General features: G+C 35.6%; 1 long non-coding RNA gene across 1 annotated transcript in view; it reads left to right on the top strand.

The window, feature by feature from the left end:
* The window catches only part of LOC126058234 (uncharacterized), a 175687-nt gene extending 153738 nt beyond the window's left edge, over window positions 1-21949 (top strand). The window contains exons 2-3 of the long non-coding RNA XR_007513148.1: window positions 20170-20281; window positions 21894-21949. This is a non-coding gene — a long non-coding RNA (uncharacterized LOC126058234). The remainder of the gene's footprint in view (window positions 1-20169; window positions 20282-21893) is intronic.
* The last annotated feature ends 316 nt before the right edge of the window (window positions 21950-22265 follow it).

Below are 22265 nucleotides of genomic sequence, written 5' to 3'. Positions count from 1 at the left end.
TCAACGTTGAAAAGCAAGTTTCAGAGTCTCTTCTGACATCCATTTTGGTCTTGTCTTTCTTCCCTGTTTTTTTTTAATAATCTCTTCATGTATGATGTCCTTGATGTCGTCCCACAACCTGCCTGGTCTTCAGTCATTAATATTCAATGTGTCAAATCTATTCTTGAGATGGCCTCCAAAGTCTCGTGGTATATATACTCCAGATCGTATTTTGTCTCTCGTGGACTTGTTCTAATTTTCTTCAGCTTGAACTTGAACTTGCATATGAGGAGTTGATGGTCTGTTCCATAGACAACCCCTGGCCTTGTTCTGACTGATGATATTGAGTTTTCCATTGTTTCTTTCCACAAATGTAGTCGATTTGATTCCTGTGTATTACATTTGTCAAAGTCCACATGTACAGTCACTGTTTATGTTGTTGAAAAAAGGTATTTGCCAGTAAGAAGTAGTTGTTCTTTCAGAATTCTATCTGGAGTCTTTTCTATCACCAAGGCCATATTTTCCAACGACTGTTCCTTCCTTTTTTCCAATGTCAGCATTCCAATTGCCAGTAATTTTCAATCCATCTTGCTTGCATGTTTGATTAATTTCAGACTGCAGAAGTTTGTGAAGATCTTCAATTTCTTCATCTTTGGCCACTGTGGTTGCTGTGAAAATTGAATAACAATAACTGTGGTAGGCATAACTTAAAGCACATGAATACTGCATTCTTGTATGACATGATAGCTATGTGACTGTGTAATCCTTTTATTTCAGACACTTTTACATGAGAAGACTCTATAAATTTATGAACTCTAATCCTTTTTCAGTATCCTCAATTAGGTCCGTCTTTGTTTTTTTTTACGTCATGGTATTATTAAATAATTGTTAAGAATATTTTTCCCATTATTTCAAAGGTCTAATGGACCACAACTACCACAGCATCCACCAGATTGAGTCCAGAACAACTAGATGGTGTCCAGCTGCCACTACCAACTGCTCTGACAGAGATCACAATAGAGAGTCCTCAACAGAGCTGTAGAAAAATGTAGAACAAAATTTTAACTAACAACGACAACAACAAAAGGCCATACTTACTGGTATGTCAGAGACTGGAGAAAACTGGAGAGTATGGCCCCGAGACACCCTTTTAGCTCAGTAATGAAGTGACTTGTGAGGTTCATCCTTCAGCCAAAGATTAGACAGGTCCATAAAACAAAATGAGACTAAATGGGCACACCAGCCAGCGGTAAGGACGAGAAGACGTAAGGGGAATGAAAAGCTGCTAAGGGGGAACCCAAGGTCAAGAAGGGGAGTGTGTTGACCTGTCATGGGGTTAGCAACCAGTATTACAAAACAACGGAAAACTAGTTTGCTCTGTAAACCTTCATCTAAAGTACAATAAAACAAATTAAAAAAAAAAAGGAACATCCTTCTCTGTGTAAGTTAAAATTTCAGAGAATTTCCATTATACCCTTAACATGACAAAGTTCTTTGCTTTGTGTTCTTAGAAATAATGCAGTTTTGTTTTTGAAATTTTTCTTTATTTCAAAAAATGACCCCCATATGAGTTTTAGTTTGATCACAAATGCATGGCATGCATATTCAAATATGAAGATGAAAAGAAAGGATATATTTCATGTCTTCTTCCATTCTGCACTTTTTGATTACTAAAGCTACATGTCAAATCTTTTATTTGGTATTGGAAAGAAATAGTTTGAGTTTAGTTTTTTATTTTACTCTTTTATTGATTTTAATAGAAATCTAAGGCATACTTACTTGAAAATGTTTATTTTAGGAGAAAAACTTTGTGACTAAGTTCCCCTTGGCAAGCATAAAAATAATCACCAACTTTGGATGCTACTTTAGGGGTTGTATACTTTTCAATAACGTTATATTCCAGTTTTATATGTTACTCCATATGGGTCTCCAGAGCAGATAACATTTCTCAATATTGTTTCTTCTTCTGTTTGTAACACCTAAGAACAAACTGAAGAATGAGATCTCAACACTTTCAAAAACAAACATCTTTAATCATTTGAGTTGAAAATAAAATTATACACATATCAAAAAAGGAAAACAAAAGCCATATCATTAGCTAAACTGGGGGGATAAAAAAATTCTCAGAGTAATTTATGAAAAAACACGACAAACTAAACACTTCACTTAAACTAAATTGGAAATTAATGAAATTCAGAAATTTTCACCTTTATGCTGTTGGTTCTATTTTAAAATAAATGAGTTATTCACATGAACTTTAATCCAGTATCTGTTTTAAAGAAAATCAAATAATTATAAAATAATTATCAGGATTACAATAATTAAATATGTCTACCTGCTTTGCTAACTCTGATATTATTTGAAGATAATATTTAGGATCTAATATGTAAAGTCAGACTAGAACAGATTTGGAATTTATCATTACAAAGAAGCAATTATATATATTTTATGGATCTATATATACCTCTATAGAGCTAATGCTATAGAGATATAGATACAACATTATATAGATATAACACAAGTATTTACTTTTTAATTATTCACTCTAGGCCCTGTTAAATTTTGTTTCTATGTTTAAACATTTTAGTGCATATAGTGATGAATTATACTCTGTGTGTCATTTAATGTGTCTATGGATGAGTAAATGGTAGGGTTTAGCCAGAATTAAATTGAAAAGAATGAACCATGCTTGTCTTCTTAGCTGTCTTTATTTAAACTGCAGGGAATCTCTATACCAGTTTTAGAACAAAAGGAATTATACTCTTTAGGGTCAGAATAACTATCTCATTTTATGTCCACAATTTTGCTAAGGATATCCATTCTTGATTTGTCCATTTCCTGAATTCAATATGTAGGGAATTCACAAGTTATCTTTTTTTTTAAAACTGTTTTGGAAATGAATACTGGTTAGTGTTAAACTGGCACACTGAAATTGAGCTTTGATCACTAGGCCGTGCGTTAATGTAAGGATATTCTTACAATATGCGTTCATCCATATAAGAATGACCTGTGTATTTATCAAACACATACACATTGAGGACATCCACAGTCATTCCAATCTCTTATCCAAGAGTGAAAATTAGGGAAGACACTTTCAGTCAGCTGTCCTTTTCTGGCACTCGTAGATTGGAAAGCTCCAAATGCTGTAAGAAGTTATAAAGTAAATAGAAAGCAACAATTTAAGACTAGGTAAATGCCTGATTTGGATAATAAAAAGGAACTTGGCCTTCAGAGTCTAAAGACCTTGGTCTGAGTCTCAATGTGGCAACTTAAGTGCTTTTGGGCAAAGAGATTCCCTTCTCTAAATATCAACTTTCTCATTTTTGACAGAGACAGGTTCATGATAAAATCCAATATTATTTGTGGGTCAGGTTACCTACTGTGTTATGTCACTTAATCCTTAAAATAACCCCAAGATGTGCTTTTTATAAAGGAGGATTCTGAAGATGAAGGATGATATATAAGTCGGTTGGTGTAGAGTTTTCCAAGTTTAAGTGGCAGAGCAGAAATACAATTCTAAACAACCTGACTCTGGAGCCCAAGCATATAAGCAACAAAATATATCACCTTTCTTTTAGAATTCTTATGAAGATTAATTTAGAACACACACATAAAATGCAGTGTGAAATTCTTAATCCATAGTGAAATTTCAAAAGTTATTCATTGTTATTGCTATTAAAATATTAGTCTTTATTCATGGAATGTGTCTGAGTAATTTTAGCATAAATTCACTTAGTCTATTTGATTGAGTAGGGAAAATAAATGTTAGTTAAAGTGAGGAAACATAAAACCCCCTTATATAAATTATTTTAAATTTAAATGAAAATTTAGTACACATATTTAAAAACATTTTATGTAGAGATGTAAACTTTTCATTCATCTATTCAACTATTTTAATTGTATTAATTATATTTTAGTATTGTTACTATTTTTTCTAAATTAGAGTTATCAGATCATGTCATTTCTGTACTCAAAATGCTCCATTGGCTTTCTATCAACTTAATATAAAATCAAAAGCTCTTATTTGGTCCCACACAATGTGTTCTGCTTCACCTAGTCAGCTCTTCAATTTTGTCCAGCACCTCCCAACATCCAGTCTACTCCAGCAGCAATAGCCTCTGTGCTGTCTCTCAGATACACCCAGACAAGAATGTGTCACTTGCTACATCCTCTCCCCAGTCAATAATTCAGCCACATCATTTGGGTCTGGGCACAAGCATCAGCATGGCAAAGATGCCATTCCTGGTCAATCTATTTAAAATGGCTCCTCCTCACTCTCATCCTGTAACCTGCTTTGTGTTTTCATTGTATCACTTAAAACTATGTAACATTTTATGAAGTTTTGCTTGTTTATTGTCTATGAATCTCTATACAAGCCAAGCTCCAGAGTGACATCGTGTTTTTATTGTTTACATAATTGCAACCAGCACCTAGAAAAGAACCCAGTGCATAGCAGGCAGTAATAATATTGTTACAAAGATGAATGAGTGAAGGAATTCATGGCAGGCACTGCTCTAGTACGGCCACAGCTGAAAACAACACAGTCTGTCTGACCATGACACTATATGTCATCCAGCTCAGCAGTCCAGGAACAGGCGTCCTTTGTCTTCTTCAGCAAAATACACCCTTAATGCAGTCTACAAAATCTCCAGGTTTAGTTTGGTTAAGCTTGTATTAGAACTTAAGAATGCTTATGGAAGAATCTATATGAAATCATAACTCTTGGATTGGTATTTAGTTTTTTCCAACTTTCATGTTTTCTCACTCAAAATTAATTTGACAACATAATTTATAACTATTTCAGGAAATTTCCAAATTTGCAAACCACAAATCTCTTTTCACATCATATTGATGGGTTTATGTAATCTTTAACTAAATTAAATCATTAGAATAACAAATATAAATGATAAACAGATTTGAGAAAAATCACAGATGCTTAGCAATGCAAATCTGGGGGAACTTAGGTGCCTACAAATTTTGGCAAGTATTCTATTGCTCTTCAGCATTCAGAGAGCCAAAGTCAGTGAAGGGTAAATTTTGCAGGGGGAATGGAGAATGTCTGGTTAATTAAGCTTTAATAATGACAAAAAAAGATAATTTTTTTCTATATTTGTTATTTCATTTAAACTTTACAATAATTTCATGAAGCAGGTTGTTGTCGTGTGTCACGGCATCGATTCCGACTCAGAGCAGCCCTATAAGACAGAATAGGACTGCTCCATAGGGCTTCTGAGGCTGAAATCCTTATGGAAGCAGATCTCCGGGTACTTTCTTCCACTGAGTCACTGATGGGATTGAACTACCGACCTCTCGGTTAACAGCTGATCATTTAACCATTGTGAATCCAGGGTTTCTTATGAAGCAAAGAAGAAAAGGTATTACATATATGAGGAAATTGAAAACTTGCTTATGGCTCATAGGCAACACATTGAGATGGAAAAGAAATTCTGAGTGCCCATTCCACTATAATAGCATGCTTCCTAAAACCTGAGAAAATGAGCTAAAAAATGTCATTAGTATCTCTTGAATAATACCCATTGTCTCTAAATAATTTATTCCGCTTTTTTTTTTTTTTTTTTTAATGTTGTAAAGCAATAGATAGGAAACGTAAGATCTTACTGGGCAATGAATTTATGTTGATGCTGCACTGGTAAACACTGCATTGTGTGCACCAGTTCCTCTAAATGAGAGTAATAATGAAACTGTAATGTGGAAGGGCTTTTTAGTAAGACTGTCAAATTCAGAGAAAGTGAGACTATGTAGGGACTTGACAACTATTTTTTACATTCCCTAATGAAAAATTCATAGAAGTTAAGGCAGTAACTGATTTTCATTATGCTACCACCGTTCACACAGAAAAGGGAGCTTTTCTGAGATACATGTTGAGGGTTTCTTATTCAGTTCCAAAATATGTATGAAAAAGGCAACAGACTTGTGTGTGTGTGTGTGTGTGTGTGAGACAATCTCTTGAAGCCCATGGCTCTCCATTTAGAATGAAAAATTAAATGCATAGAATATATTGGATTACAATGAATAAAATAATTAGATTAAAATAGTCGATTACAAAGTGGATTATATGGAAATATAGTAATAAAAAATTGTGCTAAAATGACATGAACTTATTTGTTAATTTAATATAAGATCTAGTGAGAGGGCTGACAACTATCATAATTTCAAGATAATAGCAAGTAAAGATGATAACTGCAATTACTGTAATATGATATAAAGATATTTGTGAATTATATTATGACTAAACGACAGATAATGCTTGCCCTTCTGAATTCTGTTGCCTACATTCATAATTGAAGGAAATGCTAATTTCCATTAAAATTTAGTAAAAATAGGGATATACTATTTTTCTTATCAAATTTCAGGAACCTTCTAAATTCTATTTATGGACCATTACATTTCATGTACATTACATTGCAAAGAATGGAAATTTCAGAACACTAAATTGTGCTCATAAGGAACCTGCACATAGACAAGGAGGCAGTCATTCAAAAAGAAAAAGTGAATCCTTCACAGTCTAAAGTCAGGAAAGGTGTGTGTCAGGGTCGTATCCTTTCACCATGCCTATTCAATCTGTATGCTGAGCAAATAATCTGAGACGCTAGACTATATGAAGAAGAATGGGGCATCAGGATTGGAGGAAGACTCATTAACAACCTGCATTATGTAGATGATACAACCTTGCTTGCAGAAAGTGAAGAGGACTTGAAGCACTTACTAATGAAGATCAAAGACCACACAACCTTCTGTATGGATTACATCTCAACTGAAGAAAACAAAAATCCTCACAACTGGCCAATAAGCAACACCATGATAAACAGAGAAAAGGTGGAAGTTGTCAAGGATTTCATTGTACTTGGATCCACAATCAACGCCCATAGGAGCAGTGGTCAGGAAATCAAATGACGTGTTGCACTGGGCAAATCTGTTACAAGATACCTCTTTAAAGTGTTGAAATGCAAAGATGTCACTCTGAGGACTAAAGTACCTCTGACCCAAGCCATGCTATTTTCAGTCACCTCACAGGCATATGAAAGCTGGACAATGAATAATAAAGTCCAAAGAACTGAGTGCCTTTGAAATATGGTGTTGATGAATCATACTGACCATACCATGGACTGCCAGAAGAATGAACAAACCCGTCTTGAAAGAAATGTAGCCAGAACGTGCCTTCGAAGGAAGGATGACGAAACTTCATCTCATGTACTTTGGGCATGTTATTAGGAGGGACCAATCCCTGGGAAAGAACATCATGGTTGGCAAAGAGGAGAGTCAGCAAAAAAGAGGAAGAACCTCAATGAGATGGATTGACACAATGGCTGCAATAATGAGTTCGAGCGTAACAATGATTGTGAGGATGGCACAGGACTGGGCAGCATTTTGTTCTGTTATACATAGGGTCACTATGAATTGGCATCAACTGGGTGGCACTTAACAAAAACAACATTTCATGCAATGCCAAGGACCCTCCTATAGCGTATACTATAAACACATTTTCCTTTTCTTTTACATTTGGTTTTTATTTTCTTTTAGGTTTCATATTTTATGCAACTCTAACAACGATCAGTTTCAATGTATATATTGCACATCATCAAAAATTACGTTTCACCTTTTAGAATGTAAGATTGATTTTGACTTTGAACTGTTTTTGTAGCAATAACGCGAACCTTTAAATATTAGTAAAAATATTGTGAAAAGTTGTCAACAATATATTCCTATTAAAATAAAAATACAATTATTCACTAAAATAATTTAGACATAAATTCAGGGATTAAAATACTTGTAAATATTGTTTTTTTGTTATATGTTTTTTAGCCCCCAAATTTTAATGTTAATGTATAAATGTAAATGTAGAATACTCACTTTTATTACCTTAATTTTTGAAATAAAGGAGTTGGGGAGATCTTTTTTAAACCTTGAAGAATATGTAAACAATGGAGTATTGAGAATAAAAATCAAACAAACTACAACAACAAAAAATAACCTTTGTCCAAATGCTTCACAGGGAAATTCTCTGACTTCTGCTTTCAGAGCCAGATCACAGAATGGAATATGTAGGTCTGTGTGCTCCTCCACGGGTATCAGCTTAACAAGACCAGACAGCCTACAACTCACCACCACAGTAGGCTACAGCTGCCTCCTCAATCTGACTGTGTGCCTTGGTGAGCCCCAAACAAAGCTGCTGAGAATTATCTTCAGTGTGCGACCTGAGATGTACAAAACCACTTATACCTATTTGAGAACTGCCTTACCCATGCAGACATGTTTACCCAATGTATACTTCTTGTATGGCTGGCTTCATATCAAGTACAGTGAGAACACAGGTTCAACACTTATTTATTTATTTATTTTTAAATTCTAATCCTTTTACATCCATATTTATCAGGAATTTGAACAGAACAAGTCATAGGTGCTCTATGGATCTGTGTTCTCTACCCTCACCATCTATCAATTAAAGCAAAAAGATGTCCTGGGCTCTGGTGTTCTTGGCAAACCTACTACTCTAACTCCCTGGTACCTTCAAGACTAGGTTCATCATGCCATTTACTCTTCTTCTTATCAGCACTATTCACCACAAGTGCTTCAGACTCACAGGACATCCCATAGATGGCTCAAATGAAGCATTTTCTGAAGAAACTATTTAAAATTTTGCCTGTTTTCCAAGTAACCAAGAGGAAGTTAATGCATCATGACTCCAGCTCTTCTTCAATGTCACTGTAGTTCTACATTCGTATATGACTAGAACATTTCCAAAAAATGTCTAAAAGTGATACTTCTCCTAAAAAAAAAAAAGATGAGAATCCCTGATAAGCATAGTTTTTTCTCTTATTATTGACATATCATTGCTTTGACATAGTCCTAAAAAATATTCTAGTGTTCCACCCTTTTTTTTCCTGAGTAGATACACATTTTCCTCCCCTAGCTATTATTCTCTATGTTGAAACAGAATCTTTGTTTACCTTCAGATAATAATACAGACTATCATATTCACATGAGAAACTGTGCAGATAAGCTTGGATTAAAAGTTAGCCTGTTGTTACCTTTGTTAGGTGCCATCTAGTTGGTTCCAACTCATAACAACTGTATATACAAAAAAATACAGCAGAACAAAATAGTGCCTGATCTTGTGCCATCCTCACAATCATTGCTATATTGGAGCCTAGAAACCTTCAGTCTACCTCGTTCTTACTAATGTTTTAGAATTGATGGCCCTGGAGATAGTGAATATTGATAATTCGTAATATTTCCACTTATTCACAAACTGATTCCTCTGTATGTATGTGGGACTATTTCAAGCGCCATTCTAATTTGAATGCAAAACTAAATAAATGCATACATTTAGAACAAGGCAAATTAATACCTTTTTCTTCTTTTTTAGATACAAAGGAGAAAAAGAACACCATAGTATAGATGTTGATTATTGCAAATAACTCATTCTGGAAAGTTGCTTGCACACAAGCAAAAGTTATCTACCATAGTCTGTCCTTCTTGTGTTCATCTGTCTTTCCTTATCTGTATTCTTTTGTTGTTGTTATTCTTTCTCTTTTTCTCTCCATTCAGTGGCATGCTCGTTTTTTTTAATCACTTTACCTTGGCATCACTAACAAACCTTCCTTTTTTATTTTTTCTCCCACACCCAGACTGTTCATCCAACATATTTCAAAATTCCATTATTTCTTCCTGTTCCTTTCCTTAAAAGCTGTTCCTCTCTGTTCCTGAAGCCAAAAAACCTCATCTGAACATCTTTATCTACAGCAAAATGTTTTCCTTTTCTTCTCAAAATTTATTCTGTGGTTGAACCATAAAAATTAGCAAATAAAGTTCCCATTTTTCATTCAAGGTAGTTTTATACATCTTACTTTAAAAGCCCTTTGCAAATTATTTCTTGTTCAACTGAAGTTGAATTCCTTCTGACTCGTCCAATACTTTCCTGGATAGTCTTGTCCAGTAGGACCTCCTTCTGCCCATTTTGCTTTTCCACATTGTTTTTAATGCAAGACATGGTTTGTTTATAATTGTTGCCATACTTTCGGGATAGAAATCTCAAGTGCTACACCTGTGAATCAATAAGGATAGATTAGGATATGCTGTGGTAACCAACAACCCTCAAATCTCAATGGCTCACAAGAACAAAGGTCAATTTTCAATACTAATCTCAGATCTCAGAGTGACTATCGTGCTTTTCCATGTTGTCTTCTCTGTCAGCACTTCCCAGCCTCTGGAATGCTGCTAATCTTGTGACGGAGGGACTTAGTGACCACGTGCTGGCTCTTAAAAAATTGCTGCTTGGAGCTGACAAAGGCCACTTCTGCTCTCACATGGGCCAAATTAAGTCACATGACAAAGTTTGAGTTCAATAAGGCAAGGATATAATTCTCCTGCAGGTTCACTGAAGGCGGGGACCTCTATATTTGGCTAACAGTAATAAAACCTATTGCATTCTCACATTCACAGCCACCTCCACCGAATCTCCTGTATATATTCTGGCAATGAAACTTCAGTCGAATTGGAATATGGAAGGCATACTATATCATACCTCTGAAGTGAGGCTGTTCGGTTTGAAACAAGGCTCAGATAGTAAGTCTGAGTACAGAAGCAGGTCAAAATATGTCTTTGATCTATAAGATCCAGAAAGACAGGTAAGACTGTCCACAAGGAGATATTGCAGCTGCTTCAGTAGAGTTGCATACACTGCCATTATATCAATTATTTTCATTTCAGATGTAAGGGGCAATGATATAAACAAATGAACACACAGATGAAAAGAACCAATTAGCAAATATATTAAACAGAGTGTCATTGTAGGAGAAAATGTTGACTGAGTTCAGGACCCTGCCTTGAAATGCAGGAGAGAGAACTGATATCGAATTCAGAGATTTGCAATTCACAACTGAATTTTACCACTGTCAAGGTGAGATTCCTTCTTTAACTGAACACATAGTTACAGTTGGATTTGCTAGTGGATTTTCACTACTTTGAAGCCTTTTCAACTGTAGATACTTATGTTAATTATAAAAATATTTTTAAATTTAGTATATAGCCTACAAAATGTTAAGTTAATTGAATATGTAAGTTAGGTGGTTAAAGGAGTTCATTAGTTTATGAGTTTAGTGAATTACACTAATTCTAATTTCTTGTTTGGCATTAGATATTGATATCAACTGATCATGAAATCTTAATGCTTTATATGATTTTAGGAATCATTTAATCCATATCCCAAACAATCCTGTAGAATTTCTTCTGCAGGAAATGGGTGGCTATTCTTTGTCTGTATTGAGTAGCTTGTTACACCACTCACTGTCCTATTCTCTTGTACTTTTTAGAAGTCTTTCTTCATATTTATCTGAAGTCTTTCTCCCCACAAATGTTTAGATTTTTACTAGAAGAGACTAAAACAAGCCCATTTCATCTTTTACAAGTGATCATTTCAAACATTTGCAAACTGCTACAGATGCTTTTCTTTTTTTACTTTTTCCTTCCTTTTTCCAAAGTAAGTTGCTTACTATCTCTCATGTTGTCTAATATGGCAAAATGTAAATATCCTTTAACCATCTGATCAAATTCTCCAGGACCCTTTTATTCACTCAGGAAATATTTATTGTGTGTGTACTCTGCACTGTCAGGAACTGTGTAGGTTTCCTGTGATACAATGGTGTGTACAAAAATGTTGTTCTGATCCTTTGCACCTCACAGTCTAGTTGGGAGACAAACACTGAAAATCGTTGCGTAAGTTCATATATACAGAATGTGATAACATGTTCTAAAGGAAAATGACAGAGTCCTTTCTTAACATGTGGTTCACACAACAGACTGCACCATACTCAATATTAGGCTAGCTTGTGTGGTCAATTTGGCTTCAGCATTATATTTCTACCATCACACCCTAAGCGGCATTAGCTTTATGTACAGTGGCATTAAGATTTGGACAAGTTACTATTCAATAATACTTGAGTTCAGTTCTGTAACATAAAAACAAAAAATAGCTTCCAATGAACCCATTAATTCTACCTTCTAATCCATATTTCATCATATTATCCCCTATAAATAAAACCAAAAAACAAGCAAACAACCCTCTCCTTCTAATAAAAAAACAAAACAAAACCTGGCAGGTGTTCCTGATTTTTCCTGGATTTTGTTGAATTATTTAGGTAGAATTTAAGTGAAATTTGAGGCCGTAGGTATGATGGAGCATGGAAAGGGAATAAAGTGCTATTGAAGTTGACCCTTGCAATCTTTGCAAGGCGTCGGGTTGGATGATAACAGGCAATTGCTGTTTGTACCTCTTAGGTCCACAATAAGCCAGAGCACAATGGCTTATTGTTTTCATCCAGCTGAGAAATAAGTCTCTTTTTATTCGTTTTCTAACTTGGTAATTATAGAATACTCAAGAAAAGCCTAAGGTAGAAAATGTATTGAACTAGATAGAACTTAGCTATTTAAGGAAAACTACTGTTCTTGTCTTGTAAAAATGAAAGAGACGATTGAAACTTAAGACATTAAGAGGCAAAAGAAATTGAATTCTCAAGATTAATTTTTTAAAAGACTGGAGAAGTTAGTTCTGCTTTTTTTTCTTTTCTTTTTTTAAAGAAATATTTTAGTTGTAACTTGCTAAAAGAAAATGAAACCTTCAGTCTCATCACATAAGGGGGTAAAAAAAACAGTGTCTGATCCAAATATTTATGAACAGACAAATATTAGAATTTTCTAGGATTTGTCACTGATGAGAGGAGCAAATAAAAAATATTTCTCATGTTAATGAAATTTCAGATTAAGATTGTTATGAATCTACTCCAAAGGACTTACCTTATGTCAGAAATGCTATGATATTGATTAACATCTACTAGTAGATAGTAGTTTGCTTTTATCAATTTTTAAAGTCTGAAATAAATATTTTCTTTAAAAAATATCAAAATAAAATATATACACTGTCACATAAAAAGTCAATGCATTTTCTTATCTAGAACAAATGTAGTGATAATGAAAATGTGACAATCAAAAAGATTACTAGGAAAAAAATTATCTGTATAAAGTGACTTTTTCGTTCACAACCTAGCTGTGCGCTGAAGGCCACTAAATGCAATAAAATATCTTTCCCTGGGGGTTTCTGTGTCTCTCAATTAGCAGAGAACATCACCTTCTGTTTGTGTGCCCCTAAAGGGGGCCATATTTGGCTTATAAGTCAAATTAAAGTCAATTTTTTAATTACCTGCAGCTTTGCCCTCTTTAACAAACCTTTTGCCCAGAATATTCTGCTCCCTGGATCTGCCTTGCTATTGTTCCTAGATGTGAAACTGACAACGGTCAAATAGCAGAAAAATGATCGTGGCAAGAAGAAAATTCAAAGAAAGGTCTGCTTATGCCAGATTCACAGCTCATTCATAGCCAAGATCACAAACCCTTATCTAAACACTTTTGACCACATGGATTTCAAAAATATGTGCATATATATTCTAAAAGAAGTAATACAGTGCACATAGCAAATCCAACTATGTAAGACTTCAAATGGCTTCTAAGGCAGCACCCATAATCAAATACGTTAATATGTCTGCACCAAAAAGTTATTATCCAAGCCCAAGCCAAGCCTGTTACCGTCAAGTCTGACTCATAGAGACCCTATAGAGAGATTAGAACTGTCCCATAAGGTTTCCAAGGCTGTAAATCTTTATGAAAGGATATTATCACATCTTTTTCATGTGGAACAGCTGGTGGGTTCGAACAACTGACCTTTGGGTTAGCAGCCAACCGCTTAACCATTGTACCACCAAGGCTCCTTCATAGTCACACTAAGAGGGATAAATAAGAGTTATAGATCATATGGAGCCCTTGGGTGGCACAAAAGTTTAGGCACTTGACTACTAGCTGGAAGGTTGGTGGTCTGAACCCACTCCGAGGAGCCTTGGAAAACAGGCCTGGAGATCTGCTTCTGAAAAGTCATGGCCTTAAAAACCCCCATATCACCACAGTTCAGATTCTGTTTCCAAATACAAAAATACATATATTGGATTTTCAGAGATATATATATATATATATACATATATATACACATATATATATGTATATATGTATATATATATATAGAAAGTACCGTGGACCTGTATTCACAAAAATATTTACTCTGGATCTAACATTGTCCTGGCTACCTGTTAGGCATGGAAAACAAATGTGGGGCAGTGGGAAGGATTGATGTAGCTTTTCAGTTTCACAGAAGTTTCAAGAAATGGGAGGTTCTGATCTATGCAGGAAACAATTGTCTTTGGGTCAGTCAATGTGAGGAGGCCAGGACCCCATCAGGGAGAGGCATCATCTCTTCCTCTGCCTCCCTTACCGCTTCAAAAGCTCTGGTTGGCAATCACCTTACAGCATTATGAATATTTATATCCATCCTCTCTCTCTCTAGACTATGAAATCTTTGGAAGCAGGAGTTATGTCTTATTCATATTTATATTCCATGTGCCCAGCCTATTGCCTGGAGTATAAAAAGTGCTAAATATGAGTTTAATAAATAAATGAAATTAATTTTGTTCAAATTTTTGGTGAAATAAGCCAAAGCATTTAACTATTCTCAATTTCACGCACCAGATTATATTAAAATATCTCTTCAGTCCATAAAAGAATGTTTATTAAGAATGTATAAACTCATTAGATACAGGTGCAGATGTGGCAAGCAAACACAGGGCTGAATCCTTGTTAAGTCTCTAGTAGCGAAGACAATATGAATGCAGCTGAAAAAAAATTAGAGTAAAAAAAAAAAAAACCATTGCCATCAAGTCGATTCCAACTCATAGTGACCTTATAGGACAGAGTAGAACTGCCCCATAGGGTTTCTAAGGAGTGCCTGGTGGATTCGAACTGCCGACCTTTTGGTTAGCAGCCGAACTCTTACCTACTATGCCACCAGGGTTTCCAAAATTAGAGTAGGGTACTGTATGTTCTCAACAAAATACTATGAATTTTATTTAACATGAATATTTGCTGCAGAAGTTGAATGGAAGTTGCTTTTTTTATCTTTTAAATAAAAACAAATTCATGACTATATACCATCGATTTGTAAAAAAAAAAATAACAGTAAAATTATGTCAAGCCAATTTTATTTAACACTGGAGCTCAGAAAACGGAGTAAGCAATATGGACTAAAAAAAAAAAAAACTGCAAAATAAGATGCTTTTGTGTATGTTGAAAGGTTGGAAACAGCATACACCAAGAGGAGCAGCCCTTTAGAAGATGTAAATTAATGTTGTATAGAGAAAATTAAATATAAATAGTTGTGAGAGTGCTACAATGTGAAAAAAAAAAAAAGGGTTTAACAAAATCAAAGCCCTTTGCAAACATCTGGGCATAAGTACTAAGGGAATAGTGCAGTTAAAATTTAGATCTATTAGTTGGCTTCAGGAGATCTGTCTATTCACAGCTGATCTCTAAAAAAAAAAAAAAAAAAAAAGTCTACTGGGAAGTACCATAGGCCACAGGATTTAAGAAAGGACAATGAGCACTGATTAAGGGAGGCACGCGGTCCAGGAGACTACTCTAAATACCTGTGGTGTTGCCTTTTGATTAACCTGCCCTGAACCTGGCTGTGTCCAGATAAGAACTAGACAATAAAGAAAAAAAAATTACTCTAGGTAAAATCAAGCGTTATAATGCTCAGTGACGTAATGAATCAAATGACAGTGTTAGGGCTACCACCAGCATAGGTCCTTTATAGTCAGAAGGAGGAAGAGAATAATGTGGCATGTCTAGGAGTCCCTGGGTGGTGAAAACAGTTAATGCTCTTGGCTACTAACCTAAAGGTTGGAGGTTCAAATCTACCCAGAAAAGCGTGGTGATCTACTTCTGAAAAATCAGGCATTTTTCACCCTGTAGAACACAGGTCTACTCTGACACACGCGGGGTCACTATGAGTCAAAGTTGACTCAGTGGCAACAGGAAAGGAAGAAAGAAGAGTAAATATTCTTTTGGTTTTCATGTTGAAACCTGATGGATTCTGTTTATGTCTTTCTTAGGCTGCAAGCTCTTTTATGGTTTTATATATGGGGTGATTATTATTATTATTTTGGTTTAAATTGCATTTCTCCCCAGACCTTCCTTGATCTACCTCTAAGAATCTCTGACTGAAATTTTTTCAGCTTCTGGGTAGAGGCTGTTTTTGTTTGAAAAAAAATTTTTTTTCCCTTTCAATTTAGGCTGTTTTTAATTTCTCACATTTCCTTAGCCACTAAAAGAGAAAACTGATGTTTAACAATGTAAACATTTTTGGAGTTATAGAGATCTAAAGTGTGTGTGCTATAAATTGCCAAAGAAAATTTTATGTAATGAATCTAAAAACAAAAATTTCAGGCAAACAACAGAAATAAAAAGAGTAAAATAGATAGAATGGCTAAAAAAGAAAAGAGAGTAAAATAGATAGATAGATAGATAGAATGGCCAGCAACAAATGTAGCTGGGAAATCTATAAGACTCGGATGGTCTGTGCCCCTTACTTTCTTCGTACCTTATCTGTCTTGCTCATTCCCATGTGAAAAAAAAAAAAAAAAAGAAAAAAATTGCCTAGAAGGAAAGGAAAGACTAAGAACAACTGAGGATCTGTGTCAAGGAAACAAATCTCATTTTAGGAAGCTATGAAAGGACTTAATAGAGCAAAGAATTTTTTTTTTTTTTTTTTTTACAATTAACACGAATACCTATATTATTTAACTAAATACAGCTCTTTCTGGAACCAGCCTTTGTCCTTTCTACCTCCGTTAGTGTTTATACCATTGCCACAGAACTCCCCAAACCTTAAAGTCAGCTTATGATTTTTCCAATATGTTTCAATATTACTTTTTGAGCAAGAGAGGGAATGGAACTCTGGCAGAATTTATAAAAGGTATATGATAGCTGCTCTCAGCTGTATAGGGAAGAATGAAAGGAAGGGAAGAAATGAAGGCTGATTCTGATAGAAATGAAATGTGCTTCTATCACTACTCCATCTGTTCCTTTAGTTCTTTCTCTTACTTATTAAATTTTTGCAGTCATTAATTAAGAACCTGACCTCATACTACCTTTTGGCTGACTGAAACCTTCTTATTGCACTTCGGGTAGGGTTATCTGACCCCAGAGTGCCCTGCATCCTAATTTTTTTTCTGTTATCCCTGTCTAGCTAAATTTGATAATTTCCTGAGTGTATATTAAGAAATATGAGAACAAATGAGATAATTTCCTTTATTTTCTTAGTGTTTCTTTTGTACTGGAAAACCTGGTGGCGTAGTGGTTAAGAGCTTGGCTGCTAACCAAAAGGCTGGCAGTTGGAATCCACCAGGTACTCCTTGGAAACCCTATGGGGCAGTTGTACCCTGTCCTATAGGGTCGCTGTGAGTCATAAATTGACTGGATGGCAACGTTTTGGTTTTCTTTTGTACTGGAAGTCGAGGTAGTAATAATCTCATCTTAACATGTCATGAATATTATTGAATATTGGATTTTTTTCATACTTGCCGTCATCTATTATACTCAGTATATGTAATTTACTTGAGTTTTACCAAATGTTTAACCCCTCATCCGGTAGTTGTCCATGTAAAGAGAAAAAAAAGAAAGGTAGGCAGAAAAGGTTGAATGAATATCCTTATTAATGGTTATGAGTGGAGCTTCCAGCTGATAGACAGAATATACAAATGGACAATGGTCATTTGTATATTCTGAATAGAATCCCCACCCGGCATCTTTAGCAATCAGTCAAGGAAACCAAACTGCAATCTCTGTAGCAATCAGCCTCAAATGGTCAGGACCTAAACAATAACTGCCAGCTTCCATAATTGTTGTCCCCACTTCCAGTTTAGAGCCAACCAGAGAAATACAATATCCTGCCTACTCCCACCCAGTCACATAGGATGTTGCACTTCTAGTTAGTTCACTTTCAGCTTCCGTGTCTCAACAACCTCCTACCTGAGCATACCTGAAGCTTTCCCAGCTTTCTTTATTAAAAAAAAAAAAAAAAATTAAGCTTTCACAAATGCACAACGACAATAATATAAGATCGAAAAGTAAAACAAAGCTAAAATCCTCTCCTGATATTCAATCTTGCCTCAGTAATCATTGATGTTGACTCAACAAACAAACCCTATTTGAGGCTTTCTGGGGAATGGAGAATACTGGTTTCTCCCAAAAGATAATGTTCCATTATCTTAGGACATTAAAATGCTATTAGGAGGAGGTTTATTAATTAGCTATGAGATAGTCATTAGAAGAGAAAAAGAAGGGCTACCTAGGACTTTGATTTACATATTGGCTGTTATAGCCAAAGGAATATTTAAAGAGACAAATGTTAAATATTTTTATTAAAATAGCTCAAAGGACTTCTAGAAGTATTTTGCTCAGAGAAACAGAAAGAACACTGTTGACTCCATGGCAATAAGTGAAAACTTTGAAAACCTGAAATTGACAACTTTTTCTGAAATTGCTAGAGAACTGAAGTTACAGAGCAACAAAATAATATGAGACCTGGGGATAGATAGGTCCAAGTATTTGTTTACCTGAAGTATGATAATTTTGAATTTTACCTGAACCCTGAGATCCTGGAAAACAGGAATGGTTAAAGAAATCCCCCACCCCAGTTTTCCAGAAAATAGGTTACTGCAAAGAACTTACTTTCCACAGATGACTCAAGGGTGCCCTTTGTTCACCTAAAGCAAGGCCAGACACAGACCCTCCAAATTCCAGTTCTTTGGTTCATAAATGATTAGCTGAACAGTTTGTCCCCACTGATTAAGCAGAACAAAATGTTTGCAAACCAAACTTTGGTTAAGTTTCTCTCTTTTCCTCAAGTCTCTGGACTTCTACCTACATTCAACCTGAGTGTTCTGTATGTTTCTATAATGATCGCATGTGGTATAAGTCACTATTATGCTTTCAAAATACATATGTACAAGCACTCAAGATATGAACTTAGAAATATGTCTACCTTTGTGAGGCTCTCTAACATTAACTGTATGTAAGTCATCAGAAACCTGTAAGTCACAAGAAAGTTATTAAGAAATTTTTTGAAGTTAGACATAGAAACATAGAAGCATGTGAAGTCTGTAAAGAACAAAACAAACTTTAAGTTCACATTGAGCCAGCATGCTGTAACACAGAAAACATAACATAAATCTAAACAACGTCCCTAATCTTTAACCTTGAAGAGAAAATGTATCATTCAGTTACTTTCTAACTCTGGAGAAAAGACATAACATACTAGTCTTTGATGTCGCACTGGCCCTTGTCATGTGGAACCAAGGTGACAAATTCAGGTATAAACACTAAATTTCCGCTCAGTCACTGAGAGAAGGCATAGATGGAACTGAGATTATTTCCGCTGCCGCAGACCTTGGACCCTACCTATGAGGGACCTCCGCCAAGATTGAGCCATGGTTCAACCTTCCTCCAGAGACCTGTCCTTCAAGGTAAAAGCCTGAGGTCTAGAGATTTGGACTCTAACCATTATAATTGCAATTGTAAATTTTGATTCTCCAGAACTTACCTGCATGCCTTGCCATGACTACCTCTCAATAAACTAAACGAGCCTATGCATGATAAACCTGAGTATCTCTTCATTAATTTTCTAAGATAAAATCCTATACAACACTGAGCCAACGTACCACTCCACCTGAAGGACTCTCTCAGAGAACAGACTGGCTTCTTTGTAAACCATTCTCTGATTTACTTTCTGATCAAGCTGCACTTTTATCCTGTGTCCCAATAACTGGTTATTTCTAGGCCTGTTTACTCTGATATCTATACAAGAAAACTCTTTTTGCCTGACTCTTGAGAAGCTTGCTGACCTTACAGCCAGAGCATTCTCCCTATTGCAGTACTGCTCTTCCTCCTATTGCAATAACCCCTTTTCCTTTACCCTCTCCCCTTCTCCCTTGCAATAATCCCCTTGAATGAAGCCTCTCCCTTACTAAATTTGGATTTGTTATTTGACAAGCAGATGCCTCAAGGTACAGCTAGAAAAAAAAAATGTTAACAAGCTGCTAAAGGTTGACTAGCATGAGTACTTGAACCCACTGGGGGCTGCAAGTATGGTGAATTTGCATACTCTTGCCAGGTGCTCACAGGGAGGATCAGGGAGAATCTGAGAAAACATCTCTTGTGGTGGCGAATGGAGGAGGGGAACAGAAGCCACTACTTAAACCCCACCCAGACAATCTCTTCTATCTCCCCCAGGGAACCAGACACTTAATCTGCAAAGGGAAGGATGACCAACACTCTCCCACTAGGGCACTGGTGGAAATCTATCGCATCTGGTGGAAAGGAACTACCTCTGAGGGAAGATCAGGTGTGCTTTATCTAAATGAACTGGAGAGATTCGGTGCTTATGTCTAAATGCAGAAGGTTCCAGCCTGTAGACCATAATAAAGAAGAAATTAGAGTAATATAAAATGTTAAATGTAATAGTAGAGAGAGATCAATAATCGATTCTGACTCCTGGCACTTTATGTACAACAGAACAAAATGATGACTTATTCTGCATCATCCTCACGGTCACGTTCAGGTCCATTGTTGGAGCTATTGTGACAATCCATCTAACAAAGGGCTTCTCTCACCCTGTCTGGCCCTTTACCTCCCCAAACATGTCCTACTCTAGCAATTGACTTCTCCTGATGCCGTGTCCAAAGCAAGTGTGTAGAACAATGTTCCAGTGTGATCCATATGGTTTTCATTGGCTAATTTTTGGAAGTAGAACACCAGGTCTTTCTTCCTAGTCTCTTAGTCTGGACATTCCACCAAAAACTGTCCACTCTGAGTGACCCTGCTGATATTTAAAATGGCAGTGGTATAACTTCCAGCATCATAGCCACATGCATGCCATCACAGTATAAGAAACTGACAAACAGGTGGTCGAAATACAGTAGGTGGGATTAATTAGAAATAGAGAAAGACAAGGATTCAAGTACTTGTATTAGAAGAAAATGGAACAGAATGAGCAAAGACATGGAGGCAGGCAAATCTAGGTCATGATTCAGTTAGTATCTCTGAGGACTTTAATAAGGTAGGAGCAGGGAATCCTTGGTGAGAAATACAGATAGGACATCACTGGCTGCTGTGGGTGCAGCCATAATTTAATTTAGGAAATAAAAGGAGCTATTGAAGTACTTTTCCTGGATGCGTTGTGGAAGGAGACTTTTGATTAAGGTAACATACTCTAGCAGTAGCATGTGGATTAGAGTGTGGAGCCTGAGGTAGGGGCCTATGCCCACAGCCATGCTATAGTGTATATTGTTGTTGTTAGGTGCCATTGAGTCAATTTTCGACTCATAGCATAGACGTAATAATTGTAATGTTGTTGCAAAAAATGCAAAGAAAAATAGAAGAATTCATTTGAGTCATTTTTTTAAGTTATAATCTCTAGTATTTAGTGGATGGTTAGATATGAGCTAGGTGATTAAAAAAAAAAAACAGTGCCGTCAAGTGGATAATAGGCTCACAAATTATGTCCTGGAGGTTTTAAACCTGAGTTGGTAGGATACCATTCACTCAAGAGGCCAGAAATGAACTAATTTTCTAATTTCCTGAGTTAAATTGTGGTCTAAAATGTTTTTCAGGTGTAAAATGCTTTGTTATGTGAGTTTTGATCACATACTATCTAGATATATTTAGATTTGAAATTTATCAAATTTCATATTTTCTCTTCGTTTTGGACCATTTTGTATATAAATGCTTTGGAGAAGTTCAGAGGTTTATAGGTATAGAAGTAGATGAGATCTTTACGGAAAATAATCAACCATCAAAGAACATGTGAACAAAGAAAAAAAAAATTTACTCCACAAAAAATTTGCAAAAAAGACACCAAGGCGTTTTTATCATTTTATGTTGGAATTTGTACACATCACGTAGTTTATTATATATGTGGTAGCTGATTATTACTATACTTTTTTGTCTGATTGTAGAGTGAGGCCTGGGGAAGAATTCTGTGAGCTACAATGAGAAGTCTGGCCCTCCAGGGTAAGTTGGATTTGATTCTATTGCATAATGACTAATAAAAAAAAAAATAATAAGCGTTCTGAGAAATGCAATGGCTGAACACCTTGGAGCTGATATTCAGATCCAAGATATGTTGTTGTTGTTAGTTACTTTTAAGTTGGCTCCTACTCATGAAAACCCCATACACAACAGAAAGAAATGTTGCCTCGTCCTATACCATCTTCACTAGGGTAGGGTAGGGTAGTGATGGGGCAAATGTGTTTTACATGTGGCAAGGACATTAATTTTGGGGGGCCAAGAGGATGTTATGGATTAAATTTTGTGTCAAATTGGCTAGG

The sequence above is a fragment of the Elephas maximus genome, chromosome 14 (genome assembly GCF_024166365.1).
Source record: "Elephas maximus indicus isolate mEleMax1 chromosome 14, mEleMax1 primary haplotype, whole genome shotgun sequence".
In the NCBI taxonomy this organism is placed as follows: domain Eukaryota; kingdom Metazoa; phylum Chordata; class Mammalia; order Proboscidea; family Elephantidae; genus Elephas; species Elephas maximus.
Note: the sequence above shows the minus strand (reverse complement) of the source record. Positions and strands in the feature narration are given on the sequence as shown.